Source organism: Aythya fuligula, chromosome 1 (assembly GCF_009819795.1).
Source record: "Aythya fuligula isolate bAytFul2 chromosome 1, bAytFul2.pri, whole genome shotgun sequence".
Lineage (NCBI taxonomy): Eukaryota > Metazoa > Chordata > Aves > Anseriformes > Anatidae > Aythya > Aythya fuligula.
Genome location: NC_045559.1, coordinates 116,751,272 through 116,777,735, shown reverse-complemented (window position 1 = coordinate 116,777,735; position 26,464 = coordinate 116,751,272). Strand labels below are relative to the sequence as shown.

General features: G+C 43.6%; 1 protein-coding gene across 15 annotated transcripts in view; it reads right to left on the bottom strand.

Annotated features, from left to right (window-relative positions):
- Nucleotides 1-18,247, bottom strand: part of NDP (norrin cystine knot growth factor NDP) — a 47,587-nt gene extending 29,340 nt beyond the window's left edge. For 7 of the 15 annotated variants that reach the window (XM_032183865.1, XM_032184011.1, XM_032183924.1 and 4 more), the window contains exons 1-2: nt 9,930-10,012; nt 9,508-9,581 (exon numbers count right to left, since the gene is read on the bottom strand). The gene's annotated coding sequence lies outside the window, so the exon portion shown is untranslated. The other 8 variants (XM_032183888.1, XM_032183915.1, XM_032183972.1 and 5 more) reach the window with 4 other exon arrangements.
- Between the last annotated feature and the right edge of the window lie 8,217 nt (nt 18,248-26,464).

The window sequence follows — 26,464 nt, the reverse complement described above, 5'->3', positions numbered from 1 at the left end:
CTGCTTATTATCTGAAATTAAATACAATTAATTTGTTTACTACCCAACTTTGTGTGGTCACTCCCTGTACAAAACCTCACATTTAAAAAGGAAGCAGTAAGTGAAAATCAGCCCCAGCTGTACAATTTGGGTTAAAATTGGAGGGCAGCTTGCCATATGTGAAGTTGCTGAGAAGAAATGCTATTTAGAGCAGGAAATTTGTGATTCATAATTGACATTAACTCTAGTTACCCTCCAATGTGCATGCTGTACTTCATGTGAAATTATTATAACCAAAGAAAGGCCATTCCCTTGAGCAAGTTCAAGTTAATGTTTAGGAAACCATTTAAGTTATTATTAGGACAAAAGTCATTACGGTGGAATGGTCGGATGCTCAGATTGTGCCCTCAGTTGCAAAACCTGTGCATTTAAATACCTCTTTTCAGGTAGCTCTTCAGACATGCTCATTTTGGCCAACCCACTGAAATTTCAGCCTCGCAAATGTCCCCAGTACAAACTCCCAGCAGTTTTAAAAACAGCTAGAGATCATTCAAGCTCTCCCTGTGGGCATCTTCCTAACTGCGCCCAAATTTGTGCTAGCCTTTGGTTTCACATGTCCCTCTGCACTCAGACGAACTCCTCGGGCCACAGCGGCTGGAAACAGGGCCCCAAGGACATGTCTGTACCCAGCTGTGTGCAGGCCCCAGCTTTGATGCACCGTGTGTGGGCAGACACCAAAATTGCAGAAGGCAGCTTGTGGAAATTCAGAGACTGCCCAAGGGCCAGATCCTCACCTAACGGGAGCCAACAAGGCTCTGAGGCCTTTGGGGCAGCCTGTGACCCTGCAGTATGTGTTAACTTGGTACCAGGCTGATGTCCACCTCAGCAGCCAGCTGCTCTACCTCCTGGTCTCCACAGCAGAGGAGCCCACCGAGCTTCCTTGGAGTGCTGCAGTTTATCCAGTCCAAATGAACATGTGAACTTAATTACTCCACCGTCCTGTAAGCTTAGAATAAGGAATTAAATAGATCTTGTTATGGATTTTGATATGAGTGAAATTTTGGCAAGTTATGCAACTTTTATAAGCTTTTTTTTTTTTTCACATGAAAGTAAGAACATCTTTCCTTCTGATATAGAATATGCCTCAAGCTGCAAGCATACATGTAAATCAGAGGCAGACTTCAGGCACAGAAAGAGAGAAGAGACTCACACGGTTATAAATTCAAGCATCTTTGAACTTGAGAAAAGCACTGTAAACCACTGCCACCCTATTACCACTAAAAAGGAGAGATCTGGATTCCTCTCTCCAAGGCGAAGTCCTCTGCAGGCCCAGGGGACTGAAGATGCTGGGCCGTGGCTGCTTAAGATCTCCCGGGCCTGAGCTGACTGTTTTCAAGTAGAGGACAGACAAAGGAAAGTTTGCCCTCATGCGGCAGAGCTAAAGCTTCAGAGCCTTCCCTGAAGGAAGCAGAATTAACTCCAGGGAAAGGAATTGGGATTTGCCAAGTGCAGGAAGTCAGCTAGGACAGACAAGCTGATAAAAGGTCAAGCAGAGACTGTGAGACACCTCAGGAAAAAGCCCTGAGGAGGAAAGGCAAGCCAAGCCTGCACTGGGAGTTGCTAAAAGAGTATATACGATAGCGACGTCTTCTCAAGCTGCAGCTAATGCCCAGCATTTGGGAAAAAAAGATGCAAGAATTGCTGCAGATTATGTGGTCTGTGAAAGAATAAACATGAAATTATGGTGAACAGCATGGGTGAGGAGGATGGCAGCAGCACCAGTAGAGGGAAGGGGCTTACTCACAAGAGCAATGAAAAATGTTGTTGCACAAGATAAATGGACAATCAGCCCCTAGGCAAATGGAAATAATCAATTTTCGGCTGGACAGAGCTGCACAAGCTGATAAGGGGTCTGACAGGGTTACGAGCACTGAAAGAAAAGCTACAGACAGCATAACATAAGAAAAGAAAGGGCTCAGAATGGGTTGTTTTCCACTGAAGGAGATAAAGGCATGTGTAAATGAAAGAGAGTTCATAACAGTGTCAAGGATTTTTAAAATGTTACATCCTTGATCTCATCTGAAGGGTGAATGCTCTGGAACAAAAAAAAAAAAAAAACAATAGTGGAAAAGGCAGAGGAGCTCCAGGGAAAAGAGATGCTCCCCGCAAGCTGCAGAGCAGAGCACAGCAGCACCTCTCCCTCTCCATCCCCACCCTGGCCAGGGGCATGGGCAGCAAGCCCAGGGCTGGGAAGCAGTGGTCCAGGGAGAAAGGCAACCCGTGGGGAGCCCACACCCACCCACAGGAGGGAACATCGCTTACTGAGCAGATGAGGAAAATGGGATCAGAATGTGAAGAGAGAATGTTTTCCTCATCTCCCAGAGGGCAGTGGCTTTTAGGACATGGCTCATGTTATACGCTATACTTGACACGCCACCCTTGGGCAGGAGCCCTTCTTAAAACTGAGCATGCCTCCAGCATTTAGGAGATGTTCTTGCCTCACTCTGCAGTGACTGAAGCTGAAGGTGTTTTTCAAGAAACCTGCCATGAAAATCCACCTTTGGACTGCATAAAGCTTCCTGGTGTCCGTATGCAGTCTTACTGTCAGAAGGGAAGAATATGTACAGACCTGGGAGCTTGGTCAGTGACTGCCACAGATGCTGCCCAGGCTGCTGCCCCACAGACAGTGGCTCAAGCTGTTGGCCACGGTGAAGGCACCTGGTTTTCCCACTCCCTATCAAACACTGAAGGGAAAATTTTAAGAAGTCTTTGAATGTTAAAGGACACAGGAAGGGCAGGAAAGGTCTGGTTATGTTTCTATGTAGAAGAGGCTGAGGCACCAAGCTCAAGTGTGGTTCCCTGCTGGTCCATGCTGTGTTACTCTTGCCCACTCCTTGGCTCTCTTCTAAACCACCCCACTCAGCTGCATCCAAGCGAAATCTCACAGAGAAGGAATTCAATCTTACCGATGCTATGTGGGCCTGTGGCTTTGGAGCTGGGACTCAAATGCATCCACACGGATGGTGACTGAGGAACTGAAAAACCCTGGAGAATGGGCAGAAAGTTCTAGTGCACCTGACATAAGAACATCTGACAAGGACACAGCCTTGTGGGCACCTGTCAGACCCTGGGGTGTGGAAATGCAGCCACTGGTGCTGGTAAGCCCCTGCCCAATCTGTCTCAGCACAGCAAACTGGGAACTGTGCTCCAGAGCACAGGTGGGTTTGCTGCTTCCTAACAGCACCAGTGCAAATACCTCAGGTGAGGCCAGCATCTTCACTCAACTGTGAAATAATTAGTACATTGCCTATGTGCTATTAACTTTCATGTTGTAGTTTGCTCCTTGTTATGGTTGTTGTGTTTAGCCTGGTAGGAAGGAAACAGGAAGCTAATTTTGGAGGTTCTTGAAAGGCCTAGCTGCAGTTATGGTTGTGAGTTGTAGAGTTTCTTGCTGTGCTGTGATGACTACTTACAACTCAGCCACGAACAAATGCATGAATGCATGAATGAATGAATGATACAGACCTTCGTCAGGTTTCCTGGCCATGAGGTCTGAACTCTGAGCTCCATACACACATCCAAAGATAATAAAAGCTCCAGTTACCCACTCCCTCTTTTACTGTGTTCCCTTTGCTGAATTGAGACACTGCGAAACTTCAACCTATGTAAGATCAAATTCATGTTGCAATCTGCTTCCAGCCTGTAAATTCCAATGATTGTAGGAGATGCTTTGTAACCAGAGTGCCTCATCCTGCTAGCTCACCCCTGCAATTTCAAAGGACCGCTCTGGAAAGTAAGGTGGCAAGACTGTAACTCCAGCTTGCAAAAAGTGGGGGCCGGTTTCATGGTTAAACCTGCTTGCACTTACGCAATCAGGGAGGATTTCCTAATTTTGCAGCTGGTGTAAATTTACCCTTCTGGCTGTACTGCGATAGTATCTTATTTGTTATTTTCAGTACATATTGATCTAATAAATCCAATGAATGGGATGGAACAGCTTTATTGTTTCAATACTTAAAACACTGTAGGATTTTAATTTCTCATGGTGAATTTGGGAGGGGATCATAGCTGTGCTCTAGGCTTTCTAAAAAGCTCTGGAGATTGTGGATGCAATATTTATAGTTTATTATCGTGTTGTTGAATGTAGAAAAGGGATGGTCAGTCTCCGGGAATTATCATTTTGTTATTTTGTGTTTTGGTTTTTCTGTTGTTGTTGTTCTGGCTCAAAACAGAAGGCCTTCAGGTTTAAATATTGAAAAGAGAGGTAGTCATAGCCAGCAAGGCTGATTGTTTTAGTGACGCTGAACAGTGCACAACACCATATGATATCGATGCAGTAGCAGCAGAACATACTGATGTGTACCATGAAGGCACTGTGGCACTGCAGCCTCTGTTATCTCTTCACTCACCATACATGCCTGAACTGCCTGTCCCTGGGTTCATAATCTGGAAATAGTCATGCAAGCTCACTATTCTGGTATTTCTAAGACATGAAGTAATGCTGCAGGGCCACCCTGGAAGTAGGTCAAGCCCATGCAACTGTCTGGAGGACCTGTACTGTAGACAAAACGTTGGCTTTTTGGCACTATGTCTTCTAAAGATGCTTACAGCATAGTTAGGTAACACAACAGGAGAAATACCCATCTTTACCACATCCAAATCCCTACACTGTTAACACCAGGGGTGAATTAGTTTCCATATCTCCCACAGGAATGAAAAGTGATCCATTGCTGCTGCTGTTGGAGCCAGGATGCTGGCTGATGTGGATCTCTGCCTGGTGCGGTGCTGCCATTCTTAGGGTTTTATGATCGACATAGCATGATATGGTACAGCATGACATGGCATGGCACAACAGTTTACTGAACTACATGAATCGAATTAGGAAATCCAGGTGGTTTTGCTTGTCCAAAAGAAAACCTTTCAAAATTATTAAAATCAAATCTCTGATTAATAAAAGCAATATCATGGGTTGTTGATGTTGTCTGTCTGGGTATTTGGGTTTTTGGGTTGTGGGTTTTTTTGTTTGTTTGGTTGGTTGGTTGTTTTTTTTGATGGTTACATTTTCACAGAACATTCTATTTACATTTATTCTGCAATTTCCTGGAGAAAATGACATTGATAGACGACAGAAATGATGTCTTCTGGAATTTTATAATACTAGAATTACAATGCAGATTCTCTGTAGTGGTAAATCAAATCAATTTACTTCAATTGACTATTTTACCAAGCTTGAGAGGCTAGCTCTATGTCTAGTTTGTAAGGAAGTGAAGAACATCTTTGTTCAGCACAGCAGTCTCAGACTGCTCATAATACTCAAGCACTGACATCTCTATATAAGCATTTTCTGTAAGTACCATTGCCAATTCTGATTTTCCAGGTGAAGGCAGACACCTTGCTAAAATGCTAAAATCATTTATTACATGTCTTGAAGGAGAGAGTTTGTTGGCATCCTCCTGTGCAGGGAGACATGCTGTGATCCCAAAGTATTCCATCCATGGCATAGATGAAACACCACCTGCTTTGAAGTTTGGAAGACTATATAATTTTTAATTTATGCAGATTACCATCTTCTCTGGCACAGGAGCAGCACAGGAAAAAAAAAAAAAAAAAAAAAAAAAAGCTTTGTAACTGTTTCACAGCAGGCATAACTACATCGCATTTATGTCAGACAGCTAATAATGTAGTTTTTCTTCCACATATACAACTCCTCCCAGGAGCTGTGCAATGACTTAATTTCTATGGCCTTACATGGAAGGATTGTCTGCAGTCAACACACTAATGCTACCAAATCAGAAATATTAAAAAAAAAAAACAGAAGATCTGATAAAACCCATCTGGTAATTCTGATGTGTACATCAGACCGGAAACCTACAAATAAGAGAGAAACCCACCAGTCAACAGCTAATTCATTTGCAGACCTGCAGCTGGTAGAACTCCATCAGCAGCAGTGCCCCCCAGACACACCAGAACAGGCAGGGACATCCTCAGGGAAGATGGGCTCTGGTGCTCACATCACCATGTCAGAGGCCTCCTGATGCCCTTGAGTTGCCATCCAAGTGGTGTTGGGTCCCAAGAGAAAAATGAAAATCCTGCCATTCTCAGCAGGGGCCAATGTGAAAAGGGGACAGAGAAAAGAAAATTAAAAAAAAAAAAAAAAAAAAAAAAAAAACAGTGGTTGGTGCCAGAGGAAGCTGTGAGATGAGCTCAGATTTTGGGGTTGCAGTGGAGACAAGGCAGAACCAGCACTGGTCCCTAGTTGTTGGCCCAGGTGCAACTGCTCACAGCATCCAGAGCATCAGGATCCTACACTTCTACTCCTTTATAGACACAATACATTTATAGGGCAGTGCTTTTTAGGGAAAAAAAAATAAAATAAAAAATTAATTGCAGTGACTTGGGGTATTCCCTGTCACCTGTGCTATGTCCCTCAAATTGTTTGGCTTTATATACAAGTTTAGGGAGCAAAGGCTGCAGGTAAACAACACATCCTTACTTGGCATCATGCTCGCTGCAACACCCAAAGGTAGGACCCAGGCTTGTAAATCTAATTTGGAAGTTTATGTTCTTGTCTTTAACTCATGTAAAAGTGGTGGGGGATAAAAAATCCCTTCAGCCCTTTGCAGGAAACTCTGGCTGAAGCCAGCATCATGCTCCACCTATATGAAGAAGTGGGGGTCCGGCAGGTCATCTGGGAGCAAGGCCACCCAAAAAACAAACCTCCCAGCTTCATCTTTTATGCCTTCCCAGAGACATGCAGTAGGGCACCACCACTCACAACACAATGGGGCTATTTTGGCATCTGGGAACTGAAATCACATGTGAGAAGGAAAAAATGCAAGGAGTTGGGCAGAGAAGCTTCAACTTGAGGCAGGCAGTGATGGACCCTCTCAGGAGGTCACCCATCCCGCAGCTACAGAAAGGAGGTGAGGAAGGAGCCTCCTCCTAACACATGTGAGATGCCCACACCATCCAGACACCTGCCCAGCACCAAATGCTGGGAACCAGAAGGCAAATGCCTTCAGGGAGTCTATGGGGTCTTGAGGTTTTGAAACACTGAGTCATATATATAGGTCTGCAAAGGTCAATGTAGGGTTGGAAGCTTTGGGGAATCACTGCATGACTTTTTAAGTCTTGGTTCATGTGTGCTTTGGATTAAACACAAATATGGTGTAAGTAGGGTTTTTTTTTTTCCTCCTTTGCCACATAACTGCAGAGGCTGTACACTCAGATCAAGGCAATGTACAGTTCTCATTTAGATTCAAGTACAGTGCCAGTAACTGTTAACAAGTGTTACTCAGCAAATTCTTCTCTTTCTTTGTTTGCTTTCCAGATGGAGTCTGTGTTTCAGATCTTTTCTTGATGGGGAAAACCAACCTATCTACTGTTCTTTTCTCATTTTTTTCTCCCCTCAATAGTGAAACACAACCTTCATACAAGGCTCTCAAAGGAATGTAAAGTTTCCTTGGTTTTCAAAGAGAATCAAAGTAATTTTTTTTGTGTTAAGAGTTTGTTCTGACATTAAACGTGATTAAATGTCATCTTCTGTTTGTCTGCTATGTCTTTATAAATTAAGTTATCAAAATGGTGTTCTGAAAATTTAGTTTTAAGTAATCCCAACCTGTTTTATTTCCTTTGCCCCATTTCTTACTTTATATTAAATTTTGAAAATTGTTTTTAGAACTTCCTGGAATAGGAACAAAAATGATTCATCACTGCTGGATGGAGGAGAGAAGTGTTTGGTAGGAAAAGAGGTGGGGGGAGATAGGAAGAGCAAACAAGGGAAAAAATGTATTTACTGAATCTCTAACTTTCAAGTGTCCAACCTACAACTGGTGTTGCCAGCCTGGCCTGACAGTTCGACATTTTCTTTTGACATTTGAAGATTAAGGGAATCATTTATATGCAATAGTACCAGCAGGCAGTCAACTCTGGTCTCTCCCCACCTCTTTGGGACCTGTTGCCGAAGTGATAACATGGAAACTGCATTGCAGAAATGGCAGGGAACATGCACCCATACCAGAGACCAGTTATTAACTGATCTCCTGATTTAAGGCGATATTGAAATCATCCCCAGTCCTGCTTCTCTTCTATACTGAGTGGTTGCAGATAGACATTTCCTTTTAACTCTATGTTTGTGTTTTATTTCTCCCTTAAAATTTTGGTAAGGACACAAGTAAGGATATCACTTAATGGCTGCTATTTATTTTATAAAGTAAACATGAAACAATTGACCGTAAGTTTCAAGTTCATAGTGCTTTACTGGGGTTTGATTCGAAAACCACTAAAAATCTACTTAAAGGTACTTCACTTTCTAAAGGTTTCTGAAATGTATCCAAAACTGACTTGTAGAAGTAACATATCGACATTGCCTTTATTTATCATTTACCTTTTGATCCTGTGTCTTGTGGCTATAAGTTCATTTAAGCAACATGACTTGTTGGTAGGTAAGATCAACCTTAAAGCTTTCTCTTCACTAGAAATACCTACCCTAGGTGGCAAATGGAAATAGACACATGATAGGCTTCAAAGGAAGGAGGATTGGGAGGGAAGGAGGTAGGGGGAGAAGAAGGAAGGGAGGGAGGGAAGAAAGGAGGGAGAGAGGGAGGGAGGGAGGGAAGATGGAAGGAAGGAAGAGAAACAAAGAGAGAAAGAGAGAAAGAGAGAGAGAAAGAGAGAGAAAGAGAAAAAGAGAGAAAGAGAGAAAGAGAGAAAGAGAGAAAGAAAGAGAGAAAGAGAGAAAGAGAGAAAGAGAGAAAGAGAGAAAGAGAGAGAGGGAGAGAGAGAGAAAGAGAGAAAGAGAGAGAGAGAGAGAGAGAAAGAGAGAAAGAGAGAGAGAGAGAGAGGGAGAGAGAGAGAGAGAAAGAAAGAAAGAAAGAAAGAAAGAAAGAAAGAAAGAAAGAAAGAAAGAAAGAAAGAAAGAAAGAAAGAAAGAAAGAAAGAAAGAAAGAGAAAGAAAAAGAAAGGAAGAAGAGGAATGGCATGAAGGAAAATGAAGGTTTTTTTATAACTTTGATTTAACATCCAGTCTGATCCAAACCTGTTTTTCAGAATATGTTTCCTTGGGGGTTTATAATGAGACTACTACAGAGAAACCAGTGTGATCTGACACAGCATAAACTGTTCAGCAGCCTGCTGAAAACACAAATAGCTCACAATGACAGGAAAATCAAACTGTAACTGCCTGGAATGTGATATTATAAAATGCAAGATTATAAAATATCAAGATCCAAATTAAAATTCAATATATTTGTTGAAGTTGTCAGCAAAGCCATATGGACTATTGGAAAATGCTCAGTGCATTCCATGCAGTTGCTAACAGCAGCCTTTGGACAAGGAAAGAAGTTGCAAGTTTAAAATAAAAATAAACATTAAAAAAAAAAAAAAGTCTTCTGATGTCAATCCAAAGTATTCCAAAAATGGAAAATGTAATGGGAAGCAAGTAGTGAAAAGCCAGCTTGGGGTGGGGGGGGGTAAACAAAGGCAACTGTAGCCTCTTACAATGATGCCTCAAAGGCAAAGACGACTTACCCTTAAACAGAGGGGTTTTCAGGAGGTACTTTCCTGTGTAACCATGACCTTGCAAAATCTGTGGTATGTAGAGACTGCAGTATTTAAAGGAATGTGCTATCAGAAACTGCTATCAGATTAGGCAATGTCATATGTACAAAGTTAAATGTCAAAGAGAGAACTAGCCAGCCTGCTAGGCTAGCCATTAGAGTTAGTGAAGATAGCTAACTGTACTAAGGTATCCCTATCCAGGAAAGCAGTTAAACAAATATTTAGATTGAGCATACAACTTCAGCATTCACTTAAATGATTTAATACACTGAGACCAGATTAATGAAATTCGACTGCTATTCATCCTGCAGCACAAAAGTGTGCTCTATACCGTAGATATGAAAGCATATAAGATAAAAGGAAAGATGAAATAAAAAAGAGGTGCTACTTACCTGTGCTATACATTTTGTCTTTTTTATGGAGCCATTTGTAATCATTCCTAAGCATGGTTTGCATTAAGGCTGGATCACAAATGACACCTACCATGCAGCTGTTTACATCTGGCTCACAGGTGTTGGAGTGGTGCTTGCCAGGAGCAGATGGACGCCTTAGACGGACCTCTCAGAGCCGAGATGCAGAGCCAAAAAGGAGGAAAGGGAGTGGGTCTGTTCCCTACTGCTGTTACCTCCCCATTAAGCCTCCTCTTATGAAACGCCAGTCAAGTTGAACAGAAATACTGGATGGAAAGCTCTCCTGATTTTCCTCTTAGGTACTGAAAAGTGCAGTAGTGAATGTAGTGAATATACCCAGACAGGGCAACTCAACTAGGAGAAAAATAAAAATAAAAATAAAAATAAAAATAAAAATAAAAATAAAAATAAAAATAAAAATAAAAATAAAAATAAAAATAAAAATAAATAGAGAGAGAATGGACATTATTGTATGGTAATTCAGGTAAAGCTGCCAGCAACAGGAGTTCAAAGCACAGCCTGTGGCTGCCCTGGGATTGCAGTCAGCTGTCCTGACCCAGTCTCCTGCCCCAAGGGCCAGAATGGGGCCAAAAAGCTGCCAAACACTCCCTGGGGCCTGGCAATACGATTCATACACACCCCAAGGAGCCCTCCACATGGTAAGTACACATAGCCCCCCAGTGCTTCCTTCTCTAGCTGCTCTCCTTTTGCTTCACACTCTGTATGCTCTATTTTTTTTTTTTTTAGTGTATGTTGCTGTTCTCCAAGTTGCCCCTAAGGCCTCAGTGAGAAAGCAGGAGCCTCCCAGTGCATGCAGCATGTACTAAAAACCCGCCTGTATCACAAAGAGCTTAGTGCTTTGGCTCCCCACAGGCAGATCAGCTAGCCCTGCTTTTGAAAGCCCATTTGCTTCACCTAAGAGGCCAGATGCTAGATCTGACACTAGGCAAACTTACCCAAACCTGTCTGGAGGGCAAGTCTTTTGCCTGCCCAATAATGTATTGTTGGTGAAAAATATAGGCTGGTGAAAAATATGAGCTGCAAGGAGCATGCACTGCAACATCTTGCCTGCATTCATCCCACCCATCGTAGCAGAGAAACAGAGAAGTGGTGGGGCAGGAGGACCCAGGGAAGCTGAGGGGCAGGAGGAGCGGGCAGGAATTCGCCCCCTCTGCTGCCAGCCTGGCACTTTCAGAGCCAAGCACGCCGGGGCTTTGGCAGAGGAGTTTTGTCAGAGAGGAACGATGCAGCAGACACGGGCCTAACAAAGAGACCTTTGTGAGCACGACTGGCCTGTATTACAGGATAAGGCCTTCTTTTCAGACTTGCTGCCTGGAATACTGAAGGAGGGCAAACAGCTTCCTGAGTCAGGAGATTGTGCCTGAAAAATCTCCACGCTTTCCCCTAGCTCCCTGTCTGTGCAGCTCCTCAGCCCTACAGCAACTGGTTCTTCCTCCACAGGACAGCTGGAGCAAAAGGAGGGGGAAATACAGAAGGCCAGGCAGACACTGAGGATGCTGCTGTTTGCATGTGTAGCACCCACAGCCCAGAGCCTGGCTCCTGCAAGAGGCTGGTCTGCTGGTCTGCCCTGTTGTGAAGTTTGAGGAGCCCTGTGGCTCATAAAGCCCGCACTGACACAATTCAGTGCCTTTGCTCCCCAGAGCCAACCAAATAAACACCAACCCCAAACTTTGGCAGATCTGCTGCTTCCAACTTGCCTGGAGAACTATCACAAAGCAGAGAAACTATTCTCAGCCCTTCCTCACACAGAAAACCAAGGGATTTTTCCATGGGCTGTGTAACTTAAAATACCCCAAATTGGCACCATTTGTGCTACTACAGTCGGGTACCGCATGCACAGCAACACCCCCAGCAAGAGCATTGCAGCCTGTCTTAAAAACCTACAATATAAAATGTGGATTCCCAACCCAAATATACCACCAAAGTCACCCATTTCACTCCTGTTCAGGCCATAGGAACCTAGTTTACCCTAAACTACACCAACTGCTTCATAACCAATTTCACAGGAGATTTTTCTCTTCGTATAACCATGTCTCCAAGCCTGTGCTTTACCCAACATTGGGAAATCACATGTTCACCATCTGGAGTGGAAGCCTGTACTCTGTTACCAATTCCCATCACAAATCCAGTAATCAGCAATGCCATCAAGCTGTCTTTGAAATATTCTCACACCCCTAGCAGCTTCACGGGCAGTATCATCCCGGCAGTGACACGCTGAGTCTCCCATGTACAGACATGCCTGCAGATCAGCCCTTGTTATCTCTGCCGAGCTGGCAAGCACTCAAAACCTTACTGGTTGCTGGGCCTTGCAGCAGGCTCTCAGATCCTTCTGGTCACTTGGAGGAGAGTGCTCATGACACTTGGTTCATTAACATGAAACCAGGCTTTGCTTATCAGGGAAACTAATCTTGCCTTACCTTGAGTGAGCAACCAGCAGCTTACCTTAATGCAAAAAATAAATAAATAAATAAATAAATAAATAAAAATAATAAAACAAAACAAAACAAAAAACAATCAACTGACTCTACCCTTCAGTTTTCACATACTAAGCTCTAATGACATCCACATGGAAAATAAGCGAGCAACCACAACCAGCATTCAAAGACCATGTGTTTTGAAAGAAACCTTGCCCAGCAACTGACTCCCTAACTTTTAAATAACTCCCAGCCTCAAAGAACTCACAGTCAGAAGTAAAACAACCTGAGCCTACCCCTGACAGAAAGCAACAAGCAGAAAACCTGTGAGCCCACCTCCAAAGCCACTGCCACATCTGCTCCTCAAGCAGCCCTGCTACCATCCGGGGACAACTCTTCTGTAATAAATAAATAAATAAATAAATAAATAAATAAATAAAGTTAAGGACTTAAAAGAGACACTCTTTTTAAGGTCTATTTTCATCTTCCTTCTATCTCACTGAATCATGGTGTCTCACAAACCTTGCATGTGCCTTGCAAACCTTGCATGTGCCTTGAGCCCTTCACACCGTGACCTGTCACGGTGTGCATTGCTCTGGTGTTCTGCACACTATGGGAGGAACGTGCCGCATGTGCATTGCGCTGGGCCATGAGGAAAAGAGTTAAGGTCCACCTTGTGTCCTGGACTCACTGGAAATCTTCCATTTCTCGGTGCATTCAGTGAGCAGCACATGAACAGCAGCTTCTTGCCCCACCAATGCCTGACCCCATTTTGAAGCTTCTATGCTCTGTTGCTCTATGCTGCACTCTAAGTGCACCAGCACCAGCCCCAAGCTCGTGCCAGGAAGATGGTAATTCTGCATAGCCGAGGGCATGCTTGCTGCCCCTAGGGATGGTCTTGGCTGCAGTAGCAGCTTTCCTGAAATGCACGTGAGACATGGTGCTCTAGTTACTTTCAGGAATGTGCCTTTACCAAAGATTAAGTAAAGTAAATGTTATCTGTTATGATATCTGTTTTCGTGTTTGCATATGCATACCTGCCTCTAGCCCTGTCCAATGCTCAGTCCTGCCAACTGCTTCTAGTTATTAGAGAGCATCTTAGCTTTACAGGGTCACCCTCCACTTTTCAAGAGCCTTTTCTGTAGAGGATGCTTACATCTGCCTGTTCACATTCCCTCCCTAAACTCACAAATACCATATATAGAGCTACAGTTCCCTACAAATGTACTTCAGAAACCATTCTTGCATCATAAAGAAGTAATTCAAACATAAAAGGTCACATTTAAAAAAATAATATGTATCGTAATACCTGCATTATAAACTCCTGCAAGACTTCCTTGGGTGCCCTAGTTAACTAAGGGTGCCCAGCTTTTTTTTTTTCTCTGTGGGATTTCGGTGAACTATTTTTGTAGAGCTTTCATTCATACTTTCTTTGAGTTGTCTGTTCTCAGCCATAATAACACAACTTAGCATTGCTTTAGCACATCATTTTTGCTAAATTTCCAAGCTACTGGAAATTTCCAAGCCACTAATTCTCATGGCTGCTACTGGTGGCATCTGCAGAATGGTGCTGCTCTGGAGTTCAGCCCATGGTTTTTATTGAATACAATGGTGTTGATTTTTAAGGGGCCTCTTGCTCCACCCAAAACTTGCAGTCGTGCTATTTCCTGGGCTTCCGCATCTCTAAAAACTCTTGTTGGCCCTAAGGGAAGAGTCCAGTTCTCACACCTGGGGAAGTGGGGATGTCCAAAGTGGTTTTCTTGCCAGCCCATGCAAGGGAGGATGGTGGGCTCATGGATCCATGGTGAGGATCTTTCTCTTCGGTCTTGTCATCAGAAAATACTAACAAGTTTTATTGTATAATGTACACTGCAATGTATACTGTAATTCTGAACCTAATAGATTTCTCCTGACAGCAAAGACAAGCTATAAGCCTTGAAGAAGACAGCTTCATCCAGTAGATTAAAGTAGAAGAAACTCTGTCCAACTTCTACTGAGCAAAAGCAAGCTCATAACAATCTTCAGTATCGTTTAGTCCCTCCACACGTATAACTAGTTTTGGTTAATTGGGTCCTTGACACTCTTTTGGTTTATGCCAACAGAGGGTTCAACCCAGACAGTGCAGGTAATTGTAAAAATCACAGGCAGCTCTTAAAACTAGCTGTTGATGGGTTGCTTGGGCATTTCTGAGAAGGACTAAGACCCACCTCCCCTGCAACCTCTGAAAGCCACAGGACAGCTGCACCGTGCAGGCTCGCAGACAGATTTGCACATCACAGCATGGAGCTCTGAGAAAACTCCCCCAATGCTTTTTGCACAGGAGGTGTTTGACAGTGCTCAGGGCAGGTCATTATGGGCATTGCTGAATGAAATTGTCTGCCATTGTTTCCTGTGGAAAAGGCAGGCGACGGGACACAAAGTGCCTCAGTTTCCAGGCTGGGGCAGCAGCTACATTTCACTACTGCCCAGACAAGTTACTCATGCAATAATAACGAGACTGTCACCTTCTGAATATTTATAAACTCCGTGTGTCATGACCCAGATGAGTGCTAAGTGTGGAGCCCTGCAAATATGCAGCTTAACAAGTGTGCAAAAGCATTTGTTGGTCCCACTACCGAGCTAGCAATTTTGACAGCAGCCCAAGAAATGGTGCTTCAGGGTAAATTATTAAAAAAACTGGTCCTGAACTTTTCAGTAGCACCTGTAGCTGGGCATTTTCAAAATGAGTTGCAGGTGCATATAAGAAAGTTTGAATTTCTCATTATCTGCCTTAGGTGAAATTCAGATATGGGGCAGCCCTGGGAGACAGTGGTGGCAGTCACAGAAGACGAGCAGGCTCAGCACAGTAGCAGAGAGTTTGCTCCCATTCCCTTCCGCCCCGTCAACCAGACCATCTTAATTTCTGGATGCTGCATGTCAAGACCAGCACGGAGGAGGGGATGAAACTCTTTCTCAGGAAAAAGTTTGCTTAATGAGCCGTAAGTAGAAGATTTGTACCTGCTAGGACTTCAAGGAGAAAAAAAAAAAAAAAAAAAGAAAAAAAGAAAAAAAAGTGGATCTTGAAAGCTGTCACTGTACAAGCAGTGAGTCACAGAGCTGTGAGAAACCTTTTCTGAGCAGCCCCAGTCGTGCTGGGCATTGCCAGGCCAGGCACACTCGCTGCTCTGCAGCCGACTAGCTCAGAAAAGAAAGGATCCCAGTTTGTGAGAGAGAAGCCATGGGCAGGGCGCCAGCCCCCTGGTTCCTGGATGCTGAGATGGGTAAAGGCTGCTCCCTGGGGAAAGGCTGGGCCTGAAGAGTGAATCCAGAGTGGACAGGGAGATTTAACCCTTCCAGGGTTTCTCCTGCAGGGAACTGTAGGGACAGAGAGTACATCCAGGGAAAGAGCAAAGCTCACCCAGCTGACAAAGCCTGGCATGCAGGAGTTGATGAAGCTCACATTTATTAGCCTTTGCCAGCTCAAGTCTTTATCCAGTAACTTCATAGCAGGCAGGCACCAATTTAATAATTTGCAGAGTGGTGCCAAATGAAAGACACAAGAGAAACTGCACTATTCCCAGGCATTTAAACAAAGCACCTACCAAAACTCATATGGCAGCATTGCGGTCTCCCTAATTCTTACGCGACAGTATGGCCAACACTGTCCAACATTACTTAAGTCAAAAGCAATGCATCATGTTAAAAAAAAAAATTAAGAGCCAGCCTGTGTAGTGCTGCCAGTTTGTTTTTCCTCAGCAACTAAATGCAAGTGGTGCTGAACTTTAGATGTTAATTTTTGTGTTTTCCCCTGCTAGTTTGTTTGTTTCTGGGATGTGTATGGGCATGCTTTGATCTGCTTCTTTCTTTAATCCGTTCACAGACCACCCGTCTTCTGCCTCACAGACCACCACAATGCGTGTACCGTGGCCTGAAAAGCCCTCTTCTTTTCCTTCCAGAGCCTTACCTTTACAAAATGCCAGGTGTTAAACTAATGCTTTATGTTAAGAAAGATTATCTGTCATATACTAAGAAACTACCTGGCAGGATACCTCTAACTGGTGCAATGACGAAAACATAAAGGAAACAGTGGAAAACACAAGGGCAGAAAATGTTTACTTCAGAGAAAATGCAAAAGAAACATTTTCTCAATTTGTGAATGTTTTGTAGCAACTTTATGCAAGCAGGAGGGGACTGGTGCAGTCTCAGAAGATTGTATTGTAGTTTATTAAGAGTATGGAAAGAAATGCACAAGAAAAAAAGGAACATTCTCACTGGTCAGTTGGTTGGGTCCTGATAAGGAGCATGAGCCTCACACAGTCACTTCAGCTATTAAGAAGTAACATGGATAAGAGTCGATGCCAGATCCCTTGTCACATCCTACAATTTATCTAGCCCCCTCAGGCTTGCCCAGGTTCCTGACCTTCATCTCTGCTGGTCCCTGATGCACTCACACCATCTTTCCACACTGCAAAAAGTCTGCTCAGGGGTAGTCCATCCATTATGGATGATATATTCCTTCCTGCGCTGTGCCTAAGAGCCTCAGCGTTCACTGCTCAGGAAAGCTCAATACATGACCCCGTGCCCTTCTGTGACTACCCATTAAAGCACTTATCCTTCAAATGAAATTATAAAGTTATGTGGCTCCAAAAATAGGCAGCGTGATCTAGCTTCGAGCTGGGAAGCTTAAAGCATCATATGAGCAAGCAGCAAACAGCCTGCTCTTCTCTATCAGTATGAAAAAACAATGCCCAGGGTGGAAGCATGCGCAGAGCAACTTGGCCCAGAGGTGTCCATGCTGCACTTCTCTTTGAAAAGTAGATGATTCTGTTTTGAGTGTTGCTAACACAGCAAATTTGAGAAGAAGGAAGTAACAACATGTTGTTTCATCCCTTTTTTTATGTCGCTGATAGAACAGATTTTCAAATTACTATAGCAACTGGCTCAAACAATGCTCTGGAACTTGTGGGTATTTATCCCATAATCTAACAGCACTGTGTTGACTGTGCTACTCAGCAAGGCGAAGACATTAAGTCAGGACTTTATTCGTTTAACATACGGTCCCCAGAAAAGAGATTTTCTCTTGTGCTTTGTACTATGCTCTACAGTTAAGTGCACTGACAGTAAGATTCATAAAGAAAGGCATTAGTTACCCGTGAGTAAACCCCAAAGCCTAGGTATGGATTTAAAATTTATGGAAATAAAATTATAGACATAAAAACGAGGTTGCATAGATCAGATGAGTGTTAGCAAGTGTGAAGGCCTGCAAGAGTAATGTGCTATTTTACTATTATTATAACATATGTTTATCTTTAAAGAAGGCAGCTGTAAAAGGTATTGCACGGGACTTTAAGTCAGGTGGGTAGGTGCAAGTAGCCCTGGATTAGGTGTCTGGGGGACCAGGCAAAGATCAAGGAAATTACGTCATTCCCAAATTCTGAAAACTCAGCAGAGAATCTCAAGGGGACTTGGGAGAATTCCACCAGAAGACATTTTAGGAGAGGTGAAGAGGAGGAGGCTGCACTGTGTGGTTTTTATATTTTGGAGGAGCTAGCTCCCTATGACATGTCTCACAAACATGGCAAGAGACAGCAGTCCTTCTGGCCAGGACAGGCATCGTTCCCTTCTGAATCAGTGTCCGGAGATCCTCCTGCTGGTGGACAAATTCAGCTCCTGTAGTTAAACAGCAGATTTTGGTTTATTTGCAGCAGCCTTTCTTCCCGTGACACCATGCTTACTGTGTGCTGGAGTTCAAATAAAATTGATTAAATTAAAAAAACTGACCTGAAATCAAGAGGATGAGACTCAGTGAGAGGCACGTTGAGCACAACATTTGGGAAGGAGAGCGCTGATACACGTCAGACGGACAAGCTGGCAAGACAGACAGCGCTGCTGTGCAAAGCGATCTGGGGCTTGGAGCAAACCAGGGAGCGAGTATGAATCAACAATGTGATACTGTTGTAAAAAAGGCAAATGTCATTCTGGGACATATCAGCCGGCCCTGTAAACAATCGCTCCGCTCTGCTCAGCATCGACGGGGCCGAAGCAGCCGCACTGCGCCCAGGGCTTGGCACCAGGCCTCGCAGGGGAGCGCGCACCGAGGAGGGGCGAGAGGAACCGCAAGGGACTGACACACATGATTTATGAGGAAAAGCTGAAGGAATAATTTGTTTAGGCTAGAAAAAGAGTTCCGCCATAAATGCTCGGCAGAACAATATTAAATGCTGAAATTCACGAGCTTGCTGGCACGGGGCGGATATGCTGGGGAGCGCTGAGAGGATTCGAGCACTGAAATGAGGAGCTGGTCCAACACGCCTGGGAGCCAGCAGGCTGCCAGGGGTGATCCAGATACACTCGGGCTTACTTCAGAGCCTGGAATAACCCTGATGGCCTTCCAGGCTGCCCCCAGTGTTTAAGGCCCTGCAGTCCCACCCTTTCCTTGACTGAGATCCAAATGTATCAGAGCCACCAGCTTCCATCAAATCACTGCTCTGAGCTCATGTCACCAGTGGAAGGAGCAAAAGGTGCTGTGTATTGTGCCGTGCCGTGTGCTTCCACGCGTGACGCTTGCTGGCAGCACTAAGGGTGCTGTTGGAGTGGGCTTTGGTCATGCAGGGTAGGAAGGAGAGGACCCAGCTGTCTGTCCAGTACTCTGGGGGGCCGAGTAGGCGTGGAGCAGACATAGTGTACCATAAAACAAAAACAAAACCCAAATGAGCAAAACATCAACAGCAACAAAGACAGAAAATCACTTCTGGCTGTAGGGAAGTTTGTGGATGGGTTAGCACCACAAAAAGAGTGAATCCATGCAGTTGAGAAGGGTTGGGGCCAGGAGTGGGGGTGGTTGCTGATGGTATTCAGGGCGTTCTTCATACAGATGGAAACCAGTCGGGAGAGTGGGGAGAGGGGGGTTATTAACTTCCCCCACCCCAGCACTGGCTGCTATCCATAGTGGCTGGGGATGCCTCTGCTGAGTCCCACTTGTTTCAGGGGTTAGGAGGAGGGGGTGGCATAGCAGTTGCCAAAATCATGCTTGCTTGTCTTCCCTGTGCTTCACATGGGTGTGCCTCTCTGCCTGGGTCTTCTTTTTTATTTCTTTTTTTTTTTTTTTTTTTTTTAATTGCACATTAATTGTCAGTGAATTCTGTTTATTTTGTTGCAGCTAATAAAAAATGCATGGTGTAGTAGTATGGCTGGGTGCTGTGCTGTACAGGCTGAAATGTCCAGTGATTTGTTACTTGCACACTGCACCTTGGCTGCTTTCTTACTGTCCTTCATGCCTCCCTCACCCACACACTTCTTCCCCTTATTCTTATGGAAGAAGTATTTTGCTAAAACACGTCAAGACTTCAGACACACTGAGAGGTGAGAGGCCACAGTCCCCAGAGATATCCAGCATACACATTACAGTGCCACAGGTCCTGCTTACAGGCACAGGGCTTCATTCTGCACAATGGTACCCATGAAATCAAGAAAACAATCGTTGCACAACACGCTGTCAGGCATGGTCTCCCTCAGCCAGGGTGAAAACAACATGCCAAAGCTGTACCTTGAGCAATTTTATGTCATGGTACTTTCCTGTAAAACTGCAAAAGCTTACACTAGTAGAAACTGCCTCTCTGCAACTATTTTCTGTACCCTCTGCTCGACTACTGGCCCGGTCACTGTCACTAGTTCTACCACTGATGTGCCAACCACATTGCCACGCTGCCCTCCAACACCTGTCCAGCCTAAGTCAGGTGTATACATTCCCCACCTCCGTAATGCCACTCATACCAGAATACTCAGGCCTTTCCACGAGTAAATCCACAAAACCTAAGAGATTATTTTACCCAGCGCAGAAATGTCCTGTCCATCAATGGTCATAATTTAATGCATGTGCCTGCTATGTGTCTTCAGTTGTGCAAGGCAGCATATTTTACCAACAATACATCCCTCTGGAACTATGTGTCCCTTCAGATCTCCTCAGAGTGTTCCCATTCCTACATGGAGAAGAAAGAAGAGAGAAATTATTTCCTGAGTGCGCTCAAAGACCTTCCCCTGCCCTCTCCCCCATGACTGCTTCCTTGCAGAGAACAGGCAGTGCACGCTACCAGGGTTTCTGAGAACGTAAAAGGAGCATGTGATAGTACTTTCAATGTCTGCTGCTTTTCCATGCCCTCCTCTGTGTTTGTTTCCTGGGGCTGTACACAAGCCAAGCCAAGAAAAGACTTTGAGCGACCCTCTGAAAATCCTCCTCCACTGTGTCCAGGGAGCTGGTCCTGCCGGACAATGCGGAGAAAATAAAAAGCACTATGGGCCTCCGACTCAAAGGAATGCTCTTAGCTTGAACACACGTATCCATGGATGATAGAGATGAAAAGAAAAGGCAGACAAGCATCTCAGTTATTCTAATTAGCACAAATGCTGACATTCACAAAGGCCTTACCTCCATTGATTGAGGTGCAACCTCAAACTCTGGGGGGGTGAGAGGGAGGGGATCCTGCACAGCTCTTTTGACAGCCCTGGCACCACCACAGTGTTCATATTCTGAGTTACAAAACATTGTCGTTGCTCCAGGCTTAGTGGGTTTGCTTTGTTGTTGCATTACAACTATTGGACTTCACAGTATGCCATGCAGAGGAAACACACAGGGCCCAATCTTCAGCGAGGTAGCAATTGAGGATCTCACCCTGTGAACTTTATTAATATGCCAGAAAGAAATGAGAAGCTGACAGATACATTCATTCCCCATTATACGAGTCTTCAGTTCCTGTACTGGCTCTCAAATGCCAGACTGTCATAGATAGGAAAGCACTGTCTCTTCAACAATCGTATACACTGCAAATTAAAATAATAAAAAAGGGGAATGTTACTAAGGTCGACTTGCATTTTCACATATGTCTTTGCAGAGCAAATACCTTAGAATATATGCTGCACTTAAAACATAAACATTATTATGTAAAATAATATTTTATGCATTTTCAATATCTTTCTGCATAACTTCAGGATTGGATAGTAAAAGTCTCTTGAATGACATATTTCAGATAAGAGCTCATTCAGAGATGGAGGTTTTCCAACCATTAAAAACACTAGCTGATTACAGCATTCAATAACTTGTTCACTTAGGTTTTACAGGCTTCTTGGTGTTGTGAAGCTGTAGTAGGTCCCACAATTCACATAGGTGCATGGGAGATGGAGGTGACACTTCAGAGAAAAACTTTTCTGTGCCTGGAATCCCCCAAGGAGATAGCAGAGCCCAACATTTCTTTCTTAGTTTAGTACAAGATTACCCTGAAAGAATGAAAAACAGAGTTTTCTGCAAGACTGAGAGTTCTTGGTAATTTCACAACAGTTGCATGTCATTGGTGAATCTCATTTATCACGCAAATTAGAAGTGGGTAGCACATAATGCTTTCTGGCCCGACAGAAAAATGACATTTATGGCTATAGTCCTTTCCCAGAAAATGCATATTGACAAAAACAAGTACTAACTTGTTTTACTTATTTTCTACATTGCTTGGTTGGACTGGTCAGAAAAAGAAAAAAAAAAAAAAAAAAAAAAAAAGAAAAAACAATTAATGAAAAAGAACTTAAAGAACTCCCTGACAAAGGGAGAAAAGAGAAAAAACAATCAAACAAAAAACAACATCATTTAAATGTTCATATTTTTAAGATAAAATGCCATGATTTTTTGAATGAAAGCAGGGTTCCAACATTCATTTAAATATTCAAAACACTTGTTTTTAGACACAATAAGCCATTTTATTCAGATAAAAATGATTTTTTTCACTCTTCCGTTCATCCAAAACACTTTGAATATTCTCATTTGGGGACAACTTGAAACAAAGTGTGTTGTGGTTCTTTCAGTACTGCCAATGAACTGAAAAAAAATAAATAAATAAAAAAAGCCAAGCTTTATTTGCAGGTTCTATGCCCTGTTTTAATCCTTCAAAGCCTCTCTGTGTTTTCAAGTAATTGCGGGTGCTTCAGGCAGAACATACATATATATATCTATCTGTAAAATTAATTCTGGCATGAAGTCTTAGTATGATGGGAAAAGCTTTTTGATTTATGACACTGAAAAACTTAGTTTTGATTCTTCGTTACCTGAAGACTAACTTAAAGAGGAATTAAGAAGGATATTTTATTTTAATCTAGGATTATCATCTCTTTAGCTAATGGCATATAAGATCAATGTTTAAAGATGCCTTTTCTGTTTCCATCTAAAATACAAAAAAAAAAAAAAATAAAAAACAAAACAAAACAAAATCCTCTTGTTGTTGTCCTAGAAGTGTTACTGATGTCGTGGACTTTTTTTATTTGTCATTTCTTAGATCTTCCTTTGTAGGGTCAGATGGTTTGAGTCTTTAGTAGTTACTCTTTTGTATCTTCAAGTAGTCATTGAGGTATAGGGGAGATGATGGAAACAAAAACCAGAATTCTGTCACCTTAATGGAATACACTTTTAGTTAATACTGGGATACGTCTTCAGCTGGGGAGAAATTGTGGCCCAGAGAAGCACAAACCATCTGACTAAGCATATCCTTCCTTCCCACATGTCCCTTAGTCACTCCCTGCCCTTTGTAACATCACCACTTTCCTAGCTGTCCCCAAACTGTAACATCTTCCAGGAAAGTAGGACATAAGCAATTATTTTTTTTCTTAGCCCTGGCACTGCCAAACCACAGCTCTGTGCTGCAGCTCTTCTTGGTCTCCTACATTTGAGCTGATGCTCCAAAGAGCTGAGAAGAAACAGAAAAATGGTGGTGCAGGGCACTGTAAAACTTGGCCACAGGGAAAAACACAATGTGTAAACCAAATCACGGATGATGTTAAGAGCCTTGGAGGATGGCTTTTGTAAGTAGGGAAGGTTAAAAGAGAAATTAGGTATGACTATGTCTCACCTAACTCTTGACCCATCCAGGCCATGGACTTTCTGCAGGATATTTTGTATGCAGTAAAAGAAGGACACAAAAATGGAAGGTAGAAAATAAAGTTTTAAAGCACTGGTGCCCAACAGAATCTGCAAGAACGTCTGTATGGGACATGCATCCCACCCAGGCAGCTCTGCTGGGAGCATAGATTAATTCACTCATCTCTTTCACTAACAGATACAAAAAAAAAAAAAAAAAAAAAAAAAAAAAAAAAAAAAAAGAGTGCTGAAAAACATAGTGATATTTCCTAAATGGTTATCCTGACATGGAAAATATCTGATGTGTCTGTCAGTTAATCTCAAACACACCTCACATTCCTTGAAACCGCCAGCTGAAGAAAAGGAGTAGATTAAAATGTGATTAAAACCCACACACATATGTATGTTTTGTTCAGCCATCACATTTTAATGTGATGTGTGTATATATACATATAGGTGTGTATATGTTTTATACATGTATGCATATATATATATATAAACATCTTTTTCTTTATCTTTTTACAAAGATACTTTCATAGAACTTATTTGTACTAATTCACTACAAACTAATACTCTGTGTATTCATACTGTGGATTAACATTTTCCTTTCTCTCCATCACAATTCAATGATTGTAAGAGAAGCAAGAATGTATTTTCTTTTAATCCAGTTCTTCCTCCAGTTTGACTCTGAGGTTTACAGAACTAAATCTCCTGCATCTGTCTTCCAAGTACTTCTGCCTTGGCAACATCAGCTGCTGCATAAGAGCACAGGCTCTCCAGTGAAACGTGGTTGTGGCTCTGAATTTACTGTCTTTACTCTGTCTTTACTGTCCAAGAACCCATTTCAGCTACTACTGAAGTCAATGGAAAACGTAAGGCACCTATTGGGTGAAAAAATTTGCTTAATTTGTGTTTAAGTTTTGTGAGTTTAATCCTGGTTTTACAAAAGTCAGCAGGAAACCTCTTGCTGTCTTCTGAGGGGCCAAGCTTTCTTCCGCTGTGGTTTTTCTGATGAGCAGATTGGCAGCATCGCTCAAACCTTTCTGCCCTCGCTAACTCCCCCCTAGGAAAAGTCCTCTGCGTGCCCTCAGAGTGTTACACAGCCAGCCAAAGACAGGGAGCTTACTTGCCATTTCTTTTGATGAGGCACAAACTCAGCTATAACTCATTTCACTGCCTCCCAGTTGTGCTGGCTGGTGGGAGGTGGCTGAAGGAACAGCCACATGGTCCCCCAGATCAGCAGGCATGGCTCTGAACCAACATTGCCAGCATGGGGCGACTGCTGGGAGAAGAGCTGCACATTGCCCTCCAGCCGGACGAACACACAAGGCAGAAAAGTTGTTCTTGATTAAAAACAAATATCGAGCATGGCAAGAAAATGAGTAAGGATAAACAGATTAAGTGTGATATGTCTGAAGGCTTCCCACAGTATAAAAGCCATATGTGGGAGGCATGAGCCTAAAATTAAACTCCTAGCAGTGTGAGTTGAGGTTTTTAAAAGAGGCACCTGACATCAGAGGGGGAAAGTCTGAGTAATTGGCTCCTCTAGGGAGGCTCTCGCTAGCTTTTCCCATGATCTGCACCTTCTTTCTGCTGCCGTGCTCATCCAAACAGAAAAACACCACTGGAAGTGAGACCAGACAAGCTGACCTACGGGGCCATCCCGCCCCGCTCAGCCCAGGGCGTCCCCACATGAGGTAGAAAGGCCAACACGGGCGGCCCAGGCCGAGTCATGGCCCCTCCAGCACCCTCCCAGGCCCACACAGGCTGGAGCCAGCATGAAGGCAAACGCACTAGCAGCCTCCATCTCCCATGCTCCAGGGCCCTGCGCCACAAGCTGAAGTGTGAGAAAAGGGGACTTTTTTTAGAAAACGGCAACAGATTTTTTTTTTTTTTTTACCAGTCAATAAACCACAGCAAACAGTAACACGAGGCCTCCCTCACAAACAATGAGTGGCTGATGGCTGACCTGGTGGCAGTCATCACAGACCATAACCTCAACGTATGCACAAGCAGAAGCACCAAGTGGCACGTTTCTGAGGAACATAAATCTTGTACAATTTCATTCTGCTCACCAAATGGTTTTCATTTTAGGTTGCCACTTTCTGTTCACTTGGCCGTGTTGCAGGCTTGGCTTCTGTGGGGTGGCTGGCACCCTTGGTGTCCTCGTCACCCACCACCCTTCACCATGTAGTCACCTGCTTTCCTGGGAAGATTTGCATGCCATCCCCACGCAGATGGGATTGGCCAAACTTTCCATCCCTAGGTCTCCCGCTCTCACACAGGCCTCCCCACGGGCTCTCTACTCATCTGTGAGCATGAGCAAGCCTGCAGCTAGCAAAAAGCCAGCATCTCCCAAGGCTTTATGACAAAGTGCTTGCGCTGCCAGCGAAGCCACTCAAACCACATGTTTTCCAGTAACTGTGCAATCAAGTGATCATTCCACCAGACCAGGCTCAATAGCTCTGTGTTGCTTTAGATTGCAAGCTGCTCAGCTCTGATGGTTTCCTCCTGGTCTGTCTTCTTTATGGACCCTATCAACCGTGTCTTCTCTTATCTTCACTGAGGAAAACATAAACCAGATCCAGTCAAGGTATGTTTGTGACTAGGAAAACCTGAAGCAGTGGTTTGCAGCTACTCCACTGAGAGAAAAACAGTGGTGAGACCTCTCCCAAGGGGCAGCTACGGCTCCCAGAACATGAGCAGCACTTGCCAGCCTTCTGTCACAAAACCCTCTTCCAGTTGTATAACATTTTCATATTTTTGAGAGACTGTTTACACAGCGTGCACTGTACTCAGCCCATATGCCTCTCTGCTGGTTTGGTAGTCCAAGGACCAAGCTTTGCACCTCTCCTGGTGCTCAGAGGCCACAGGAAATGCACACAGCATCTCAGCCCCTGCTCTGTGGCAAGTTCTTCCATCAGCTCCCACCAGCAAACGAAGTAAATTCATTTGCAAGTTAAAGCTATCAGCCACTCTGTGTCAGACACAAGATTAATAAATGGTTGGGAAGGGGAGCTTTTCCTCTTCTCCCTCTGTGGAGGAGCTGTTTTCATCCAACTCTGCACTGCTCCAAGACAAAGTAATTTTGGCTCTCTTTGTTTTAGCTATTCGATATAACAAACTCAGATTTCTTAGACACCCAAAGGCAAAACTATCTTTACCTCTTTGCTGGTGTTCTGGTTTCATTTTCACTGCAATCTCTGCTCCGG